The following is a 20,259-nucleotide window of genomic DNA, read 5'->3' as shown; positions in this document are numbered from 1 at the left end:
TGCAAAACTCAACATCTCTTCAAACACAAGAGAGTGCAGATCTGTCAGTGTTCAGAGTCATCCCACATAAAAGAATCATGTTGAGGTACATATTGGCCTCATCATGTGGCCGTTGCCTTTCCCTCTGCTCTGTTAAAAGGTTTGGTATTTTGCACAGAAACTTTCGTCCCTCAGGAGAGACCTGGGAACCAAGCGAGACCCGCCGGGGCCGGGGTGGGAAGTGGGACCGGCCGGGGTGGGGAAAAGAGGGACCCGCCGCCGCCAAAGCGCAGCCCGGTCTTCGGCGGCGGGGGGCCCCTTCCGTTCCGGGACCCGCCGCCTAAGTGCCCAAAGACCCGCGGCGGGGCAGGGCCGCCCAGAGGGTGGGGAAAAGGGGGCAATTTGCCCCGGGCCCCGCAGGGGCCCCCAAGAGAAAAGCGGAGGCTCCCGCCGCCAAGCCACCAAACAGCTGTTGGTGGCGCTTAGCACTTTCCAGGAGGGAGGGGGGAGGAGCGGGGAGCCGCGCGCTTAGGGGAGGAGGTGGAGAAGAGACAGGGCAGGGGCGGGGCCTCATGGAAGGGGTGGATTGGGGGTGGGGCCAGGGGCAGCAAGGGGGCGTCAGTGATGCGGCCCTCGGGCCAATGCACTAGTCCTCATGCGGCCCTCTGGGTCATTTGAGTTTGAGACTCCTGATCTATAGCAATGTTGTTAACCACAAACACACTCTAATCATGCTCCAGCTGGAAGGGAAATGGGCAGAAACCCTTGTTGTTCAGCCATGGACACACCTACACTAATGCACAGCCAGGAGTGTGCCTGAGCCTCCACAGAGCCATACCTGGTCTCACTCTGACGCTGTCTACACTTAAAATGCTGCTGTGACACTGCTACAGCACTGTGGAGTAGACAGTTGCTACAGTGAGTGGAGGGGTTTTCCATCCCTGTAATAGCTACATTCACAGAACAATCTTTTCTTTCATTTAGCACTATCTAGCCACGGCTTAGGGCAGATTAATTATACTGATTCCAGGGTTTTTCACACCCTGAAAGACGTACTTCTTAGAGGGTTTATCCCATCACGCCCCCATTCCCTGATCCTTCTCGTATGACCTGAGAGTAGCAATACCCGCAGTTCAAGAGGCACAAACAATTCAATGTTTATTGGGGTAAACTTCCAGCAAGCAATGATTCCAATTTCCTTCCTCGGTATCGCCCTTCCCAGCTCTGACACTACAGAGGCTTGTCTGTGTCCCTGTTCCCATTCCCTCTTCCTATTCCCCCCTTAGCAAAACATAACTCCAATTCCCCTACCCCCATTCCCATTCCCCCCCTTACTTCCTGATTGACTGCAGACTATATAGTAAAACTGGAGTTCTGCTTAGCTATACCTTAACCAATCATTATACTGAAATGTAACTAACCAATCCCAACATATTGTAACATGATTATCTAACCAGTTATACCCCACCACCTGAATTGCTTTACACCCAACAAATTAATTATCCAGCAGACAGAAAATCACAGAACCAGACAGAGATTATACAGACAAGCAATAGGAAAGTGGAAACTACAGTGATAGAACAACAAAGAAATGAGGATTTCAGACCCCAGCTATTGATAAGTGAGTTGTTGCCAGACAGGATGCTATCATGGTAGAGGTTGTGGATGCTGGTTGCTTAACTGTCTGGCCCCCAGGGCAGGATTTTGAGGGTCTCAGAATGCCAGCACCCATCTTTTATTCGCTTAAAACGTGAGCAGGGAGATTCCAACACCGCAGAACTCATGGAACTCCAGGAAACGTGTAACGTTAGGTCCGGGTGAGTGTGCCTAAAAATCAGCTGTGCTGGAGAAGGTCTCTAGGAGTTGAAAGAGATGTGCCATCTTGGCCTCCCTAAAGAGTGTCATCAAATATTAATGAAAACTAGGGTTGATAAGTCACATTCTTTGTAGCGTTAGGATTGGGGACTGGTCCAAAGTGCCCGTTTTAAGACTCTTTTTTCCTCTCTCTTGGGTGTTCTGGTTTCTGCATAGAGACGTGGTTTCAAATCCCACTCCTGACATGACCATTTTCTTTTATCTGGGGAAAATGGCCTCACTTCAATCTCCTTTGCAACAATAGGACACCATTTGTTTAGCTTTTCTATTCCAGTAGTTGTGAGAGAAGTTCCAAACTAGGGGGAAACAGGGTCTTTTCTCTCGACCGATCAATTTTTGTCTTCCTTCATTCCAAGCCATTTTCTCAGATACAGCCGTATTTCCCACACTTTTTCGTTCAGCGTTCTTTGCTTTTATGAAATTTTAGGGTCATCATTTAATTGCCACACAACTGTACTTATGAAGTGAAACACAATATTTTTTGGATATTCTTGCAGGAGAGTTTTGCTTTCTGACCTGGAATTGAACAGGGGCTACCCAAGGGGGACAATGCTACTCCCTTTTCTTGCCTCATCCGAAAAAACATACATTCCTGATGCCCTTTGTTTCCTTGCCCTTTTTAGGGTAAATTTACACTTCTCAGAAGTAGAATCCTTTACAAAACCACTCAAAATCTCAGCAGTGTCATAAGCAATGGCTTCCGGAAACGTGCCCAGCTTTTCTTTAATTTGGTGACACACGTCCAGGCAAGGGACTGGATACAGGCCTGGATCAGAATCTTCGTTACCAGAGCTAGAATTTCTATTTAAAAAGAGCTATTTTTCTACAGCTATTAGATTTCCAACATCGATTTCATTTTATACACATTTTGAGCATCTATTAAGGATAAATTGAACAAAAATACCACTTCTCTTTCCTCAACATCTGCATCATGAAGGGGAGCATTCCGAATAGGAAAGATCTTCTGTGGGGCATGGGTTACAAAAATGCTTCGGGAACCAAATACATGGGCATTTTGCCAAGTTAAAAATCACTTAATGTGGAATTCTCTCCCCAAATCATCTGAGAAAATACTGACTTCAATAATTGAACTACATTGTGATCAGATGCACTTCCTTCAGTTAGTTGAGGTTCTGCTGTTGTTCACCATTTCCGAATGGAGATTTTAAATCACTGCTGTTTCTTTGTTAGCCTGTGCAGTAAATTGGAGAGTTCTCCACTGTTGACAGAACTGCACTTGAACTTTCTCCGTGTCATCATGGAGGGGTGGGGAAAAAGCAAAGCTGAAGTGACAAATGAGGACTTTAGGAAATGGTCATTTGTCTTCAATTCTCCAATAAATCTGAGCTACGTCCTATCGAACTGAACTAATATCCAATTGGGTGAGCAAACAGCCTTCAGGAAAGAGAGAAACCCACATCACAGAGAGACAGAATACATGGCAATGAAAGTATGAAGAGAAATTCCAGAGCAGGTTACATCTGATTATTTAGAATCAGGACAAGAGATTCTCCCATCACATTCTCCTCAGGTCCATTCAAAGCAGCTTCACTCAGCACTCTCTCAATAGTCAGTTATGTTATTTACAAAATTGTAAGTATCCCAGCATCCCATAATGGGGGACAAAATAGTCCTCTTGCCAGAAGTGGCTTTACCAATAGATGAAACCGCCCAATAATCACACTATGTTTAAGATCCATTTAAATTCCCCTTCCAGGTTTTTGACACTTTCAGCTCCAGTCATAGCGACTCTGATATAGGAGGAAAGAAATCAAAGCATCATCTCCAAGCACAGACAGCTGAGAACTCTTCCTCACATGACATTTTGAGAAGTGGAGGGATAGAATGTGATGAAAAGAAACTCTGCACAGAGAAGCCAAAATGTAACAGTTCTGGAGTGATGGGGAAGGAGGGAATCTCTGAACCACCCCATCTCCTTCCAATGTCACAGAGGCTGAAATGACACTTTTTTCCCCTGCTCCTCTTTATTTAACTATAACATGAAAAATTCCCAATGTAACTGCTCTTCAGCACAACCCAGAGCAACGTGAGAACAACTGGCAAGGATACAATCTGTATCACTGGCGACTCTAACAATAACTTTGCAATAGCAGCAATGGTATAAATGTGACGCTCCCTGGTTCCTCATAGGAAGGGCACACTCCAGTTACTTGTGGGATAATTGAGTTGATAGAAAGGACAAATGGGCCCACCTCAAAAGAAGGCAAACTACAAAAGGCATAAATGGGCCACTCATCTGGCCAAGCTGAGGGATAACGGTGCTGCAAACAGTTCAAACAGATTTAAAAAGTTATTATGTGGGAATCAGGAAAAGTTGTAAAGAAAAAAAATTGATAGCCCTAGAGGTTTTTATGGTATTCACTGCCCTTGCAGATTCTCTGATGGCGAATATGGGCTGAGTGCCAAGAGAAGGTTTTCCCACATTCTCTGCATTCATAGGGCCTTTCCCCTGGTGTGGATTCTCTGATGTTTAGAAAGGGCTGAGCTGCTAGTGAAGTTCTTCCCACACTCACGGCATTCGCAGGCCCTCTCCCCGGTGTGGATTCTCGGATGTCTAGAAAGGGTTGATCTTTGAGTGAAGTTTTTCCCACACTCACGGCATTCATAGGGCCTCTCCCCTGTGTGGATTCTCTGATGAACAGAAAGAGCTGCTCTTTGAGTGAAGGTTTTCCCACACTCACTGCATTCATAGGGCCTCTTCTCTGTGTGGATTCTCTGATGAACAGAAAGGGCTGAGCTGCTAGTGAAGGTTTTCCCACACTCACTGCATTTGTAGGGCCTGTCCCTGTGTGGATTCTCTGATGTTCAGAAAGGTTTGAGCTGCGATTGAAGGTTTTCCCACACTCATGGCTTTCGTAGGGCCTTTCCCCCGTGTGGATTCTCTGATGAACAGAAAGGGCTGCTCTTTGAGTGAAGGTTTTCCCACACTCACTGCATTTGTAGGGCATTTCCCCCGTGTGGATTCTCTGATGAACAGAAAGGGCTGCTCTTTGAGTGAAGCTTTTCCCACACTCACAGCATTCGTAGGGCCTTTCCCCCGTGTGGATTCTCTGATGAACAGAAAGGGCTGATCTTTGACTGAAGGTTTTCCCACACTCACAGCATTCATAGGGCCTGTGTCTGTCACCTGTGTGGATTCTCTGATGTTCAGAAAGGTTTGAGCTGCGATTGAAGGTTTTCCCACACTCATGGCATTCGTAGGGCCTTTCCCCCGTGTGGATTCTCTGATGAACAGAAAGGGCTGCTCTTTGAGTGAAGGTTTTCCCACACTCACTGCATTTGTAGGGCCTGTCCCCTGTGTGGATTCGCTGATGAACAGAAAGGGCTGATCTGTGAGTGAAGCTTTTCCCACACTCACAGCATTCGTAGGGCCTTTCCCCCGTGTGGATTCTCTGATGAACAGAAAGGGCTGAACTTTGAGTGAAGGTTTTCCCACACTCACAGCATTCATAGGGCCTCTCCCCTGTGTGGATTCTCTGATGATCAAGAAGGGCTGAGTAGTCACATAAGTTTTTTCCACACTCTGTGCATGTATTTTTTCTCTTTCCAATGATGATTTCCTGCTTTGTTGTGGTTTCCTTGAGGTCCTTCTGAGTTCCCTCAGAGGAAATACGTTTACCCATTTTCATCCCCGGCTGGTTTCCTTGTTCTCTTTCTGGTCTGTGCTGAATCTCACAGGATTTTTCCTCCTCATGACTCCTGGACACATGGCTTTTTGATCTTTGCAATAATGCTCTGTGTTTATCCACTTGCTGAACATTTTTCTGCTGAGAATTCTGCTCCTCTTTCTCACATGCCATTGCATCACCTGCTGTGAAAAAGACAGAAACATCAAACAGGGATGAAAAGTGAAAAGCCAAAACAAACTAAGTGCTGGAGGGAGGTCAAATAAAAATCACAAACTGAACTCCCCCATACTCTTCCCCAAAACAGGAGAGAGGAGGGGATCAATCTGGCTTTCAAATGCCATCCAAATACGCAGGGGGAAGGGAGGAAGCTACTGCCTGGTGTCTGCTAGAATCTATGGGAAGCCATGAGCTATAGTTACCCTGAGGATATGACCCCTGCCGGCAACAATAATGAACTGAGAAACCTCTCAAGGGCTTTGTAGGGCATCCCAGATGTTTCCTTCAGGCATTTTCACACTCAGAGTTGGTTTAATGTTTCCTCACCTCTGCAGAGAGAACTCATGGTCTGTTTTCCTTCTGAACCCTGCAGGTCTGAGACCCATGGCTCTTCCCCTTGTTCCAGCTGGGAGATCACATCAGGTTTGGAAAATGGAAACCCTGCTCAGATGAAAGAAAACAAAGGAGTTCCGTTGATTTCATAAAACTTTGTCATAAAAAACATTCTATTAATTTAACTTTAATATTTAGTGTGACCCGGTGTGCCTGGGCTAGTCCTCACTGAAAATGCCAAGACCAGGGCAGGCTGAAAAAGGGAGAGCAGAGGCTCCCCAAACTGGTGGTTAACACAGAAGTTAAACTCACCACCAGTCACCAACTGTGCTTCTGATCCCCCACACTGGTTATCGAGAAACTGAAAAAAGAAATCACACGGCCCCTTTATTGCATCCCAGTTCTCTGACTCCTAATCAGCACCTAGGTCCAGCCCAGTGAGAGGTTATTTAAAAACTCTGCTCACATAAACAAAGTGTTCTTCTGACCCCAGAGTCAGCCACATTACCAGGTCAGTATAGGTTTGGATCTTACTCAAAATACTACGATGCCAGCCAATCATTGGCATCTAAACTAAAGGTTTATAAGCAAGAAAGCATCTGAACTAAAGGTTTATTATAAAAGAAAGAAAAAGGGAGTTGTTAAATGGGAAAGCAGTCAGACACATTCAGAAATCTATACATCTGGTTCTTAGCAGTATTGGTGAGTTTCTGGCTTGAAAGGCTCTCTGGTAAACATCCACATTATTCAGTCCTTTGTTCAAGCCTTCAGTTTGTAGAGAAGTTGCTCCAGAGGTAGGAAGAGGAATTGAAGACAAAATGGAGATGATGCAGCTGCCCTTTACATTCCTTTTGCCAAGTGGCTTCTAATTCCTGTGTCCCAAACACAAGCTTCACAGCACATGGCATGGCAAAGCCTTGGAGTTCTCAGTACACAGTGTGATACAGCGTGGCCAGAGGGCAGCAGGAGAGGGTTAGAAGGGAGCCTTATTCCCTGCAGAGGGAAGAAAGTTTGCTATAGATGAACTAGAGCACCTGAAGCCAATTAGAGCACCTGCAGTCAGTCACCTGATAAAGACCCTTGCTCCAATCAGACAGGGAAGGAGCTGGAGCAGAAGGATTGGTATTGGAGCAGAGAACAGTTTGAAGGGAAGCAGAGGAAAGTTTGGAGAAGTGCTGCAGTGGGCTAAGAAGTTCAAGACCCTAGGTAAGGGGCACCTGGCTTGTACAGAGAGAGGGCAGGAAGCCCCCACAAACTGAAGGGTAGGAGCGGGAAGTAGCCCAGGGGAAGGAACCATCAGTTCAAGTGGTTCACCACTATCCTCAGGACCCCTGGGCTGGGACCTGGAGTAGAGGGTGGGCCCAGGTCCCTCCCTCTCCACTCCCCTCCTCAAGGACACTAGTGGGGCAGTTAATATTCCAATTCAGGGGCAAGAAATGGTGCCCTGAACCCCCCCCCCCCCCAAGAAGAGAAAGCACGAGACCCATCATAATAGTGCCGGCAATTTGCCACAACAGGCATAACCCTGCATGTCTTGCTGACTCAATAGGCGTATCCCCTTAATCCTTTCCATGGGTTCATTGTAGGGCTGATGATCCTGGCTGGGCCATCGAACAGGCTGGGCAGCGCTGATGCCAATATGTCTGGGGGTGTCACTCAGAAACACTCCACAAGTCTGGAATACAGATATACCCTACATATCTGTAACTCACAATACAAAGATAGAAACAAGATTATCATACTTGGAAACTCATAACATTTTCACTGACTCCTTACATGGCATATATAGCACGATTCATTGCAATTTCATCATATTGGTATTGTGATACAGCATGGCCAGAGGGCAGCAGGAGAGTGTTAGAAGGGAGCCTTATTCCCTGCAAGGGGAGGAAGGTTTGCTACAGATTAACTAGAGGACCTGAAGCCAATTAGAGCCGCAGCAGTCAGTCAGGTGATAAAAACCCCTGCTTCAGTCAGACAGTGTGGGAGTTGGAGCAGGAAGGTTTGGTTGGAGCAGAGAAGAGTTTTGAAGAGAGACAAAAGGAAAGTTTGGAGAAGTGCTGCGGTGGGCTGAGAAATCCAAAAACCCTAGGTAAGGGGCACCTGGCTTGTGTAGAAGGAGGGCAAGAAGCCCCTCCACAAGCTGAAGGGCAGGAGAGGGAAGTAGTCCAGGGGAAGGAACCGCCAGTTCAAGTGGTTCACCACTAACCTCAGGACTCCTGGGTTGGGACCTGGAGAAGAGGGCGGGCCCAGGTCCCTCCCTCTCCACTCCCCTACTCAAGGACACCAGTGGGGTAATTAAAATACCGATTCAGAGGCAAGCAGTGGCGCCCTGAACCTTCTCCAAAGAAGAGAAAGCGCGAGACCCAGCATAACAGTACCGGCAATTTGCCACAGTATTTATAATAAAATAATAATAATATAAAGTGTCTCTCAATTCCATACAGTGTCACTTAATAAACCAGTGAATTCCCAGGACCGGTTTTTCAGGTGTTTGAAGATGCCGAACACCTTGCTTGTGAGGGACTAGAATACCCACATGTATGTTGGGAACACACAGACACTGTGCTAGTCTGTTCCCCTATGTTCACTCTTCTAGAAAATTATGATCAATTTTGTTCATAGTATGTGTCAGGGCTGAATCCCCACTCTGTCACTCCGAGTACAGAAAGCGGGGGCCCGACAGGATTCTACAAATTAATTTGTGCCACTCTAGGCTTGTATTGAAGCCCCAAAGTTACAGCTTTTCTCTGACCTTGGCTTGGTAAATGCTGCCACCACCCAAATGCAAAAAAACCCCAAACCCTTGGACCCAGGAAGGAGCACTTGAGAATTCTTCCCTCTGGGGCACCCTCAAGCCCTTTCACCTCCTCTCCGGGAAAGAGCTGAGAAAGAAAACAAAGGAAATTAGCTGTGGCTACCAGCTAATCAAACTTGCATCTGAAGAAGTGGGTATTCACACACGAAAGCTCATGCTGCAAAACATCTGTTAGTCTATAAGGTGCCACAGAATTCTTTGCAGCTAATCAAACAACACACACAAACCTCTTAGGACACCAAAAATCCAATCCTGTTCTTAAAAGAGGTAAATTTTATTAAAATTGAAACAATACATCTGGAACTTAGGCTTTTGCTAGATCTTAAAAGAAATTTTTTGTAAGCACCCAAAATAGCTTTCTTGGGGGTTCAGCTTAAAGCTTACAAGCAAACAAAAGCATCTGGGACAGCACCGAGGAGATCCAAAAGCCAAAATAAAAAATAAACCTGATTGTGTCTGTCTAAATATTCCCTGTCCAAATCATTTCTTCTAGGTATGGAAGATGAATTTTCATACCTGCTTCAAGCCATACACAGCATTGCTACTCCGTGTCGCCTTCTCCGGAGAACAAGAGACAAAGGGAAAGTTACTTTCCCATTTAAAAAAGTTCTAGCCTTTCCATTGGCTCTTTTGGTCAGGTGCCCAATACTTTTTTTTTTTTAAAAAAAACCCTGTTGGCTTGTTAACCCTTTAGAGGTAAAGCAAGCAGAGAACTCGCACCAAAAGGGATTTTACAGCCAACTGGCTGGCTGGTTGTTTATAAAAGGGAGATCCCTCCCCTCCCCTTCATTTATCACTGTAGGGCTTGTGAGGTACCATTTGAAAAGACATAATCTACTGACTATCCTCCTGTTAAACTGTGTAGCAACATTGTATGGAAAGTGATGAGATTTTACGCTATGATATTACTGAAAAAGCTGCAACCCTAATCCTAAATTCCTCAGAGACAGCAAGGCAAACAGCTGGTCAAATAGCCATTCTCCACCAGGGGGAAGGTGTGAAGAAGACATTTACATTCCATCACAGGGACACTTGAAGCTCGTATCTATGACAGCCTGTCACCATGACTCAGCTGAGAACTGAAGTGGTTTCTAGTACAAAGGACTGAATTATAAAAAGAGGTGAGGAAAATGCATGAGACTCTCTCTCTCCCCCTTTTCCCTCTGCTCATGACAACTCCTGAAGAACTGAATGTGAGCGGCAGGGGCAGGTTAGGGGGAGTCCTGGCTGAAAGGAAAACCAGCCTGTCTCAGCACATGGTGAGAGAAACATTTGTTTTAAATCCCTTTTAGCTTGTTAGGTTAAACATTAGTTCGTGTTTTATCTTTGCATTTCTTTCATAAACAATTCTGACTTTTATGCCTCATTACTTGTAGTCACTTCAAATCTTTTTTTTCAGTAGTTAATAATTTTGTTTCCTTTTTTTATCTAACCAGTGTGTTTGGATTAAAGTGTGTTGGAAACTCCATTTGGAAGGCTGGTGCATGTCATTTTCCACTGTTGAAACAACAGATTTCATATGAGCTCCCATTGTTCAGGAGTGTGCTGGACAGTGCAAGATGCACATTTCTGGGGGAAGTCTGGGAGCAGAGAATTTTCTGGAGTTCTCCTGTGGGGTACTGTAATTTGTGAGTCACTGACTAGCAGCACTCAATACTGTGTAACTGGGAGCGAGTTACATGCTGGAGACTGTGTGTGAACTGCCCAGGAGTGGCTGCTCTCACAGTAGAGCAGTGTAAAAGGCACCCCAGCCTGGGGAACTGAGGGGACACAGCTGTTAACAGTCCAGGTTGCACTGTGCTTAATGTCACAGACACTCAATTTCAAAGAGTCTCCTAAAACACACAGAAAGTAAATCCACGTCCCAGAAATCAAAGTCTCCCTGGCACTGCTTCTTGCTGACAGATGGGTCCAGAGACAGAGTCCTGGGGAAGCTGGAAACATAAGCGTGGGGCTCAGTGGAGAACGGGAACAGGAAGGGCAGGGATATTATTGAATGCAGGATCTCAGCAGTACTAGATGTCAGGATAACACATAGTGCAGCCCATTGGCAAACATAATCCCAAATATACATAGAAAATGATGGGGTCTAAATTAGTTATTTCCATTGATTTATACAAGGACAAGAAGATATTCTCAGTATTACTGTCTATCCCTTTTTAAATAATTCCTAACATCCTGTTCACTTTTTTGACTTCCGCTGCACACTGCTGGATGTCTTCAGAGAACTATCCACAATGACAAAAAGATCTTTTTCCTGATTAGCCTAATTTTGCCCCCATCATATTGTATGTATAGTTGGGGTTATTTTTTCCAATCTGCATTACTTGACATTTATACACATTTGCCATTTTGTTGCCCAGTCACTTAGTTTTGTGAGATCTTTTTGAAGTTCTTCACAGTTTGCTTTGGTCTTAACTTGAGCAGTTTAGTATTGTGACGTTATTGATATAATCTGGGACCATATAGAACATGGTTGCAACCAAGGTCCTGTAGTGGCACCAAATCTTATGTAAAGGGGTCATATAAGGTGTCCAAGACCAGGTTATGGGTTGCTGGTTATAATTATGGTGTCTATATGTATGTATCATTTTGTAGTTGAAGTTATGAGTATTGGCTCTATACTGTCTGTATTTCCAACTTATGCTGTACTTCTGGGAGACATCCCAGACAAGTTGGTGTTAGCTCTGCCTAGCCTGCTTGATGGCCCATTAAGGACCATCAGCTATTCAACTGACCCACTGAGAGAAGGCAGATACGCCTTGTAACTCAGCAAAGTATGCAGGGACTTGCCCATGTGACTCCAGACTCCATTTTGCTGTAATTTTCCACAGTAAGAACAAAGAAGTGTTCTTACACCTGGAAAAGCCTATAAAAGGCTGATACCTCATCTCCATCTTGTTTTCAATCCTGCTTCTTACCTCTGGAGGAACTTTGCTACAAACTGAAGCTCTGAACAAAGGACTGACTGACCCATCCCAGAGGAGGATGTACTCCAGAGACTTGATTTGAACCTGCAGTTTACTCCATCACTGCTACAAGCCTGAACTAAGAACTTTGCCATTACTGCATGTAATTGATTCCATTTAAGCAATTCTAGCTCTCATCTCTATCTTTTTCCTTTTATGAATAAACCTTTAGATTCTAAAGGATTGGCAACAGCATGATTTGTGGGTAAGATCTGATGTGTATATTGACCTGGGTCTGGGGCTTGATTCTTTGGGATCGAGAGAACCTTTTTCTTTTATTGGGGTGTTGGTTTTCATAACCATTCGTCCCCAGGACGAGTGGGACTGGTGGTGATACTGGGAGACTGCAGTGTCTAAGGAAATTGCTTGTGTGACTTGTGGTTAGTCAGTGAGGTGAAACCAAAGCCCTCTTTGTCTGGCTGGTTTGGTTTGCCTTAGAGGTGGAAAAACCCCAGTCTTGGGCTGTAACTGCCCTGTTTTAAGCGATTTGTCACTCTCAGTTGGGTCCCACCAGAACCGCATCATCACAAGTATCATCTGCAAACATTGCCACCTCACTGTTTACCCCTTTCTCCAGATCATTTATGAATATGGTGAATAGGATTGGTCCTAGGACTGACCCTTGGGGAACACCACTAGTTACTCCTCTCCATTCTGAAAATTTACCATTTATTCCTACCCTTTGTTCCCTGTCTTTTAACCAGTTCTCAATCCATGAAAAGATCTTCCCTCTTATCCCATGATAACATAATTTATGTAAGAGCCTTTGGTGAGGGACCTTGTCAAAGGCTTTCTGGAAATCTAAGAATACTATGTCCACCGGATCCCCCTTGTCCACATGTTTGTTGACACCTTCAGAGAACTCTAATAGATTAGTAAGACATGATTTCCCTTTACAGAAACCATATTGACTTTTGCTCAACAATTTTTGTTCTTCTATGTGCCTGACAATTTTATTCCTTTACTATTGTTTCAACTAATTTTCCTGGTACAGACGTTAGACTTACCAGTTTGCAACTGCCAGGATCACCTCTAGAGCCCTTTTTAAATATTGGCGTTACATTAGCAATCTTCCAGTCATTGGGTACAGAAGCCGATTTAAAGGACAGGTTACAAACCATAGCTAATAGTTCCCCAATTTCACATTTTAGTTCCTCTAGAACTCTTGGAAAATACCATCTGGTTCCAGTGACTTGTTACAGTAAAGTTTATCAAGTAGTTCCAAAACCTCCTCTAGTGACAGTCCAATCTATGGCAGTTCCTCAGATTTGTCACCCACAAAAGGTTTGGGAATCTCACCAACATCCTCAGCCATGAAGACTGAAGCAAAGAATCCATTTAGTTTCTCCGCAATGACTTTATCGTCTTTAAGGGCTCCTTTTGTATCTCAATCCTCCAGTGGCCCCACTGGTTGTTTAGCAGGCTTCCTGCTTTTGTTATTACCTTTTGAGTTTTTGGCTAGCCCCTTCTTCAAACTCCTCTTTGGCTTTTCTTATTACATTTTTACACTTAATTTGGTAGTGTTTATGCTCCTTTCTATGTACCTCACAAGGATTTGACTTCCACTTTTTAAAAGATGACTTTTTATCTCTCACTGCTTCTTTTACATGGTCATTAAGCCACGGTGACTCTTTTTTAGTTCTTTTGCTGTGTGTTTTAATTTGGGGTATATATTTAAGTTGGGCCTCTAATATTGTGTTTTTGAAAAGTGTCCATGCAGCTTGCAGGGATTTCACTCTAGTCATTGTACCTTTTAATTTCTGTTTAACTAACCCCCTCATTTTTGCATAATTCCCCTTCCTGAAATTAAATGCCAGTGTTGAGCTGTTCTTCGCACCACAGGAATGTTAAATGTTGTTATATTATGGTCACTATTTCCAAGCGGTCCTGTTATAGTTAGCCCTTGGACTAGATCCTGCGCTCCACTCAGGACTAAACTGAGTGTTGCTTCTCCCATTACGGGTTCTTGTACCAGCTGCTCCAAGAAACAGTCATTTAAAGTATCCAGAAATTTTGTCTCTGCATTTTGTCCTGAGGTGATATGTACCCAGTCAATATGGGAATAATTGAAATCTCCCACTATTATGGAGTTCTTTATTTTGATACCCTCTCTAATCTCCCTTCGCCTTTCATCCTCACTATCACTGTCTTTGACAGGTGGTCGATAACAGAGCCCTATTGTTATATTCTTATTAGAGCATGGAATTACTATCCATAGAGATTCTATGGAACGTGTGGTTTCATTTAAGATTTTTACTTCATTTGAGTTCACATTTTCTTTAACATACAGTGCCACTCCCCTCCCCACCCCCCGAGTATGGGGGGAATCCAGTGGACATAGTGTACTTAGATTTCCAGAAAGCCTTTGACAAGGCTCTTACGTAAATTAAGCTGTCATGGGATAAAAGGGAAGGTCCTTTCATGGATTGAGAACTGGTTAAAAGACAGGGAACAAAGGGTAGGAATTAATGGTAAATTCCCAGAATGGAGAGGGGTGTTCCCCAAAGGTCAGTCTTAGGACCAATCCTATTCAATTTATTCATAAATGATCTGGAGAAAGGGGTAAACAGTGAGGTGGCAAAGTTTGCAGATGACTCTAAACTGCTCAGGATAGTTAAGACCAAAGCAGATTGTGAAGAACTTCAAAAAGATCTCACAAAACTAAGCAATTGGGCAACAAAATGGCAAATGAAATTTAATGTGGATAAATGTAAAGTAATGCACATTGGAAAAAATAACCCCAACTATACATACAATATGATGGGGGCTAATTTAGCTACAACGAGTCAGGAAAAAGATCTTGGAGTCATCGTGGATAGTTCTCTGAAGATGTCCACGCAGCGTGCAGAGGCGGTCAAAAAAGCAAACAGGATGTTAGGAATCATTAAAAAGGAGATAGAGAATAAGACTGAGAATATATTATTGCCCTTATATAAATCCATGGTACGCCCACATCTCGAATACTGTTTACAGATTTGGTATACTCACCTCAATAAATATATTCTAGCACTAGAAAAGGTTCAGAAAAGGGCAACTAAAATGATTAGGGGGATGGAGAGGGTCCCATACGAGGAAAGATTAAAGAAGCTAGGACTCTTCAGCTTGGAAAAGAGGAGACTAAGGAGGGATATGATAGAGGTCTATAAAATCATGAGTGATGTTGAGAAAGTGGATAAGGAAAAGTTATTTACTTGTTCCCATAATACAAGAACTAGGGGTCACTATATGACATTAACAGGCAGCAGGTTTAAAACAAATAAAAGGAAGTTCTTCTTCACGCAGCGCACAGTCAACTTGTGGAACTCCTTACCTGAGGAGGTTGTGAAGGCTAGGACTATAAGAATGTTTAAAAGGGAACTGGATAAAGTCATGGTGGCTAAGTCCATAAATGGCTATTAGCTAGTATGGGTAAGAATGGTGTCCCTAGCCTCTGTTCGTCAGAGGATGGAGATGGATGGCAGGAGGAAGATCACTTGATCATTGCCTGTTAGGTTCACTCCCTCTGGGGCACCTGGCATTGGCCATTATCGGCAGACAGATACTGGGCTAGATGGACCTTTGGTCTGACCCGGTACGGACGTTCTTATGACCTGCTCTGTCCTTCTGATATATTTTGTACCCTGGAATGATTGTGTCCCATTGATTGTCCTCACTCCACCAGGTTTCTGTGATGCCTATTATGTCAATATCCTCCTTTAACACGAGGCACTCTAATTCACCCATCTTATTATTTAGACTTCTAGCATTTGTGTACAAGCACTTGAAAAACTTGTCACTGTTTATTTGTCTGCCCCTTTCTGATGTGTCAGATTCTTGTGTGCGTGAATGATCTGGCCCCTACTTTATCCTCTTTCAGCCTCTCTTCCTGACTAGAACTAGAAAATCTCTATCACTAGACTCTCCTCTAAAACAAGTCTCTGTCCGATCCACGAACTCCTCTGCAGCCATTGGCTTTCCCCCATCTCTTAGTTTAAAAACTGCTCTGTAACCTTTTTAATGTTAAGTGCCAGCAGTCTGGTTCCACTTTGGTTTAGGTGGAGCCCATCCTTCCTGTATAGGTTCCCCCATCCCCAAAGTTTCCCCAGTTCCTAATCAATCTAAACGCCTCCTCTCTACACCATCATCTCATCCACCCATTGAGACTCTGAAGCTCTGCCTGCCTACCTGGCCCTGTGCATGGAACTGGAAGCATTTCTGAGAATGCCACCATAGAGGTCCCAGATTTCAGTCTCTTTCCTCGCAGAGTAAATTTGGCCTCCAGGACGTCTCACCTACCGTTCCTTATGTCATTGGTGCCTACACGTACCACAACTCCAGCTCCTCCCCAGCACTACACATAAATCTATCTAGATGCCTCAAGAAATCAGCAACCTTTGTACCAAGCAGGCAAGTCACCATACGGTTCTCCCAGTCATCACAAACCCAGCTATCCTTGTTTCTAATGATCAAATCTCCCATTACTAACAGCTGCCTTTTCTTAATGCCTGGGGTTCCTTCCCCGGAGAGGTAACCGCAGTGCAAGAGGTTACTCCAACACCATCTGGGAGGAGGGTCCCAACTATGGGAAGGTTTCCCTCTGCTCCCATTGACAGCTCTCCTTCCCTGGGCCTTTCATCCTCCTCAACAGCACAGTGGCTGTCTGACCAGAGGTGGGAGAAATCTACAAGTGTCCCGGAAAAGCCTCATCAACATACTTCTCTGCCTCCCTTAGCGTCTCCAGTTCCACCACCCTGGCTTCCAAAGCCTCCACGCAGTCTCTGCGGGCCAGGAGCTCCTTGCACCGAATGCACACGTAAGCCACCCGCCCACAGGGCAGGTAATCATACATGCTACATTAATACGAACATAAGAACGGCCGTACCGGGTCAGACCAAAGGTCCATCTAGCCCAGTATCTGTCTACCGACAGTGGCCAATGCCAGGTGCCCCAGAGGGAGTGAATCTAACAGGCAATGATCAAGTGATCTCTCTCCTGCCATCCATCTCCATCCTCTGACGAACAGAGGCTAGGGACACCATTCTTACCCATTCTGGCTAACCATTTATGGACTTAGCCACCATGAATTTATCCAGTCCCCTTTTAAACATTGTTATAGTCCTAGCCTTCACAACCTCCTCAGGTAAGGAGTTCCACAAGTTGACTGTACATTGAGAGCAATAAACAGGATAGCCCCAACTCTGCTGCTGGGCTTCTGCCTGCATTCTCTCTTACAGCTACCTAGGTTAACAGGGTTTTTGTTTCAATCAAGAAGTTTGTATTATAGCTTAAATGTTTGAAGAATGGCAAGAGTACCTCGCCCCTTCCTACTCCCCTTCCAAACTCCCTCACGAAACTCCCCATTAGCAGCCCTGTTTGAAAAGCTCCCTGGTCACTTGCTCACTGCTTTACAAAGCACTCCCCTATCACATACCCCCCCAGCCCCTGCTTGAGCCACTCAGGGTAGGGGGCTGGGAGCACCCCCAGTACGCCAGCCCACCCTCCCAGCCCCGAGACTTGACTCCTGCATCCCCTCCCACATAACGAGCCCTCACACCCCATGCTCTGACTCCTGCACCCCCCCCACATCCTCAACCGCACCCTGAGCACCAAATGGGAGCTCCTGCACACACCCCTACATTGCTATCTGCACCCTCACACCAAATGTGAGCTGCCCCAGGTAAGCACTTCACACCCCAACCTCCTGCCCCAACCCTGAGCCCCCTCCTGCATCCTAAAATCTGGCCAGAACCTGCACCCCGATCTCCAGCTGCTCCTGCACCCTAACTCCCTCCCAGACCCTGCACCCCCAGCCCTGACTCCTGCACCCCTCCCACACAGCCTCCTGCCCACCCAGACTCCTGCCCCCCCCCATACCCCCCTGCCTTGCGCGCATGAAACAGGAGCTGCTCCACACCCCAACCCTCAGCCCCCTCCCACACCCTAACTCCTGGCCAGACCCTGCACTCCAACATTTTTAATTTTTAATAAAGGGCTCTTATCCAAAGCGCTTTAAAATAGTTAGCTAACGGCACAAACAATATATGGAAAGATCATTAAGTGGTGCACCAAGACTCTCAGCGATTTTCAAGTGGTCTGTGGAAAAATCGGTTAGATGACAAAAACAATCAAGGTACCTCACTTTATTTTCATTTATTTCCTATTACTTATAGGAGGAGGAGGAGGAAGGAAAAAAGAATGAAAAATGGGGGTGGGAGGGAAATAAGCAACAAAAAGAACATTCTCTCATGTCCCAAGGAGGGACCCCTACAATGGAGTTGAGCACAGGGCCCCACTAACGCTAAATCCGCCATTGAGCTTCCTTCTCTGGGTACCCCCAGCCAGCATTCTAGGACGCACGGAGTGTCTGTGTGATAAGTGACCATGGACCAGCAGCTCTGACTCCAGGGGCCTGCTTGTTACACCCTAAGCATTATTGTGGTCTGGGTGGAGAAGGCTCAGGGTTTGAGAGTTCAGGGGTAGGAAGCTTCTGCTGATTCTGCTGCACCGAACCCTCAATTTTACTTGTATTTGACACTGTGCGATACGGCTCCTGTGCTCTGTTCCCAAAGTGTTCTACAGCAGGGGAGGGTCTCTGGTAGCTTGTGTGTCACTGGCATATTGGGGTGATGCTAAAACAGGGCAGAGTAGAGGTGGCATTGTGGGGCTGGCGTGAATCATATCTCTTATTTTCCCCTCCCAAGAACAGAGGGGACAGGAACCCTTACCCAGCGAGGTCACATTCTCATAGTTCTCCTGCATGACATCCCTGTAGAGGGCTCTCTGAGCGGGGTCCAGCAGAGCCCACTGTTCCCTGGTGAAATACACAGCCACCTCCTCGAAGGTCACTGGCCCCTGAAAGAGCGAGAGTCCAACACTCAGTACCTGCTGCCCCACTCACAGCCCCCCTATACATGGAGGACAGGAGCCAAACAGAAACTCTGGGTGGATTGCAGTCAGAGTCCCACCCCCACCCTGCTCAGAGCATCCAGGAAACACCAGGGGGAGGGGATGAAGCGAGAGCCCCTCCTCTCTCCCAGCAGATCCATCACACACCTACTAGCCACAGACTGATTCAGGAGATGGAGCCCCTAGCTGGGTCCAGGGACACCTCCCTGGTAGGAAGCCCAACAACCTCCCCATTCTGAAGAGCTGGATGTGAAGGGAGGGGAAGCTCCCCTAAGCCTCACTGGTGGGTGCCCCCTTCATATCTCACAGCAGCCGCTGGTTAGTCAGGTCGGGCTCCAGCACTAGGAGTCTGGTCAGTTTTCCCAGCCCCATGCAGCTGGGTTATTTTCTGCTCCACAAACTAGAGCATTTCCACCGCCGAACCTCCTGGGTCTGTTCCTAGAATCTAGGCCACTTATTAAATAACTCCCAGCAGGTTTAGCACACCCCTGTCCTCCTCCCTTTCTCCACCCTGTGCATTTCCTGCAAACCAGACTGCAACCTCCAAACCAGCCTGTGCAAACCTTCCCATCTCCCACGTATTTGCTGTCCCTCTCCCCCCCTGGAGGAACCCACCAGCAACCCCCTGATAATACCTACCTGAACTGGCTCCTCTGCAGCCATTTCTCTCCCCTGTCCAATGAGAGGACGGGATGAACTGGAGCGAAACATGGACGTTATTCCGCAGCCTGGCAGGGCGAGAAGGGCAGTTGTGAAGGTTTCAGAACAGGCTTTAACTCATTTCACAGCATGATTCCCCCAGGCCCTTTCCCTGCAGACAGGCACCCTAGAGTCTGCCATGCTGAGAAAGCCTTGATCTCTTTGTACAGTGTAGACCTGGCCTCTCCTGCCAGGCTAAGCCCACAGAGACATTTTTAACCTCCCTTCTCCCTCCCCTCACCCCATAACAAAGTCTCTGAACACAAGGCTAGAAAAAAGCAGAACCAAAGGAGTCACTGTGGGGGATCCCCTCAGACACTCACCCCACGGCAGCCACACCCCAGCAGGAGGGATATGGACTCAGGAACTGGATTTTCCTCTGTCTGATTCTCATCTTTTCCACAGGAAAGTGACTCTACCCAGGGTGCAGCAATACATCTGTCTGGGCAGATTAGAGATCTGGAAATCTCTCTCCAAACTCTTCTCTCACACAGCCCCTTTCAGTCTTTCTTTCTCCTTCTATCTCCTTTTCCCCTCTCCCTGCCCGTCTGGTAGGAAAGTCCCATTCCTGGGTAGTTTGCTCCCCCATGGCTGGATTTGCTCCTGCAATTGTTAATTGGACAAGAAATGAGGGGGGGTCTGTTTGTGTAGAGTCATTTTAAGGCCAGACCCCAGCATTTTCCCTTTGTTTCTTTCAGTTACTTGGAATGTCTGGTTCAGAATTTAGTATTAACAGGGCCCAGGGCTGCCCTAGGGGGCTAGGACCAGCTGGAGAAAGTCATCCCCTGGGCCAGGCAGAGAAGAAGCTTTAATCCAGGTCACTTCCCAGCACAGA

General features: G+C 46.0%; 1 long non-coding RNA gene across 1 annotated transcript; it reads right to left on the bottom strand.

Moving 5' to 3' along the window:
• Nucleotides 1–5,626: 5,626 nt before the first annotated feature.
• Nucleotides 5,627–18,586, bottom strand: LOC120381953. Its single transcript, XR_005588188.1, has 3 exons — nt 18,545–18,586; nt 6,048–6,161; nt 5,627–5,686 (listed from the first exon to the last, which is right to left on the bottom strand). It is a non-coding gene; the product is annotated as an uncharacterized LOC120381953 (long non-coding RNA).
• Nucleotides 18,587–20,259: the final 1,673 nt, after the last annotated feature.

Source organism: Mauremys reevesii, linkage group 14 (genome assembly GCF_016161935.1).
Source record: "Mauremys reevesii isolate NIE-2019 linkage group 14, ASM1616193v1, whole genome shotgun sequence".
Taxonomy (NCBI): domain Eukaryota; kingdom Metazoa; phylum Chordata; order Testudines; family Geoemydidae; genus Mauremys; species Mauremys reevesii.
This window is presented reverse-complemented; position numbering and strand designations above follow the sequence as displayed.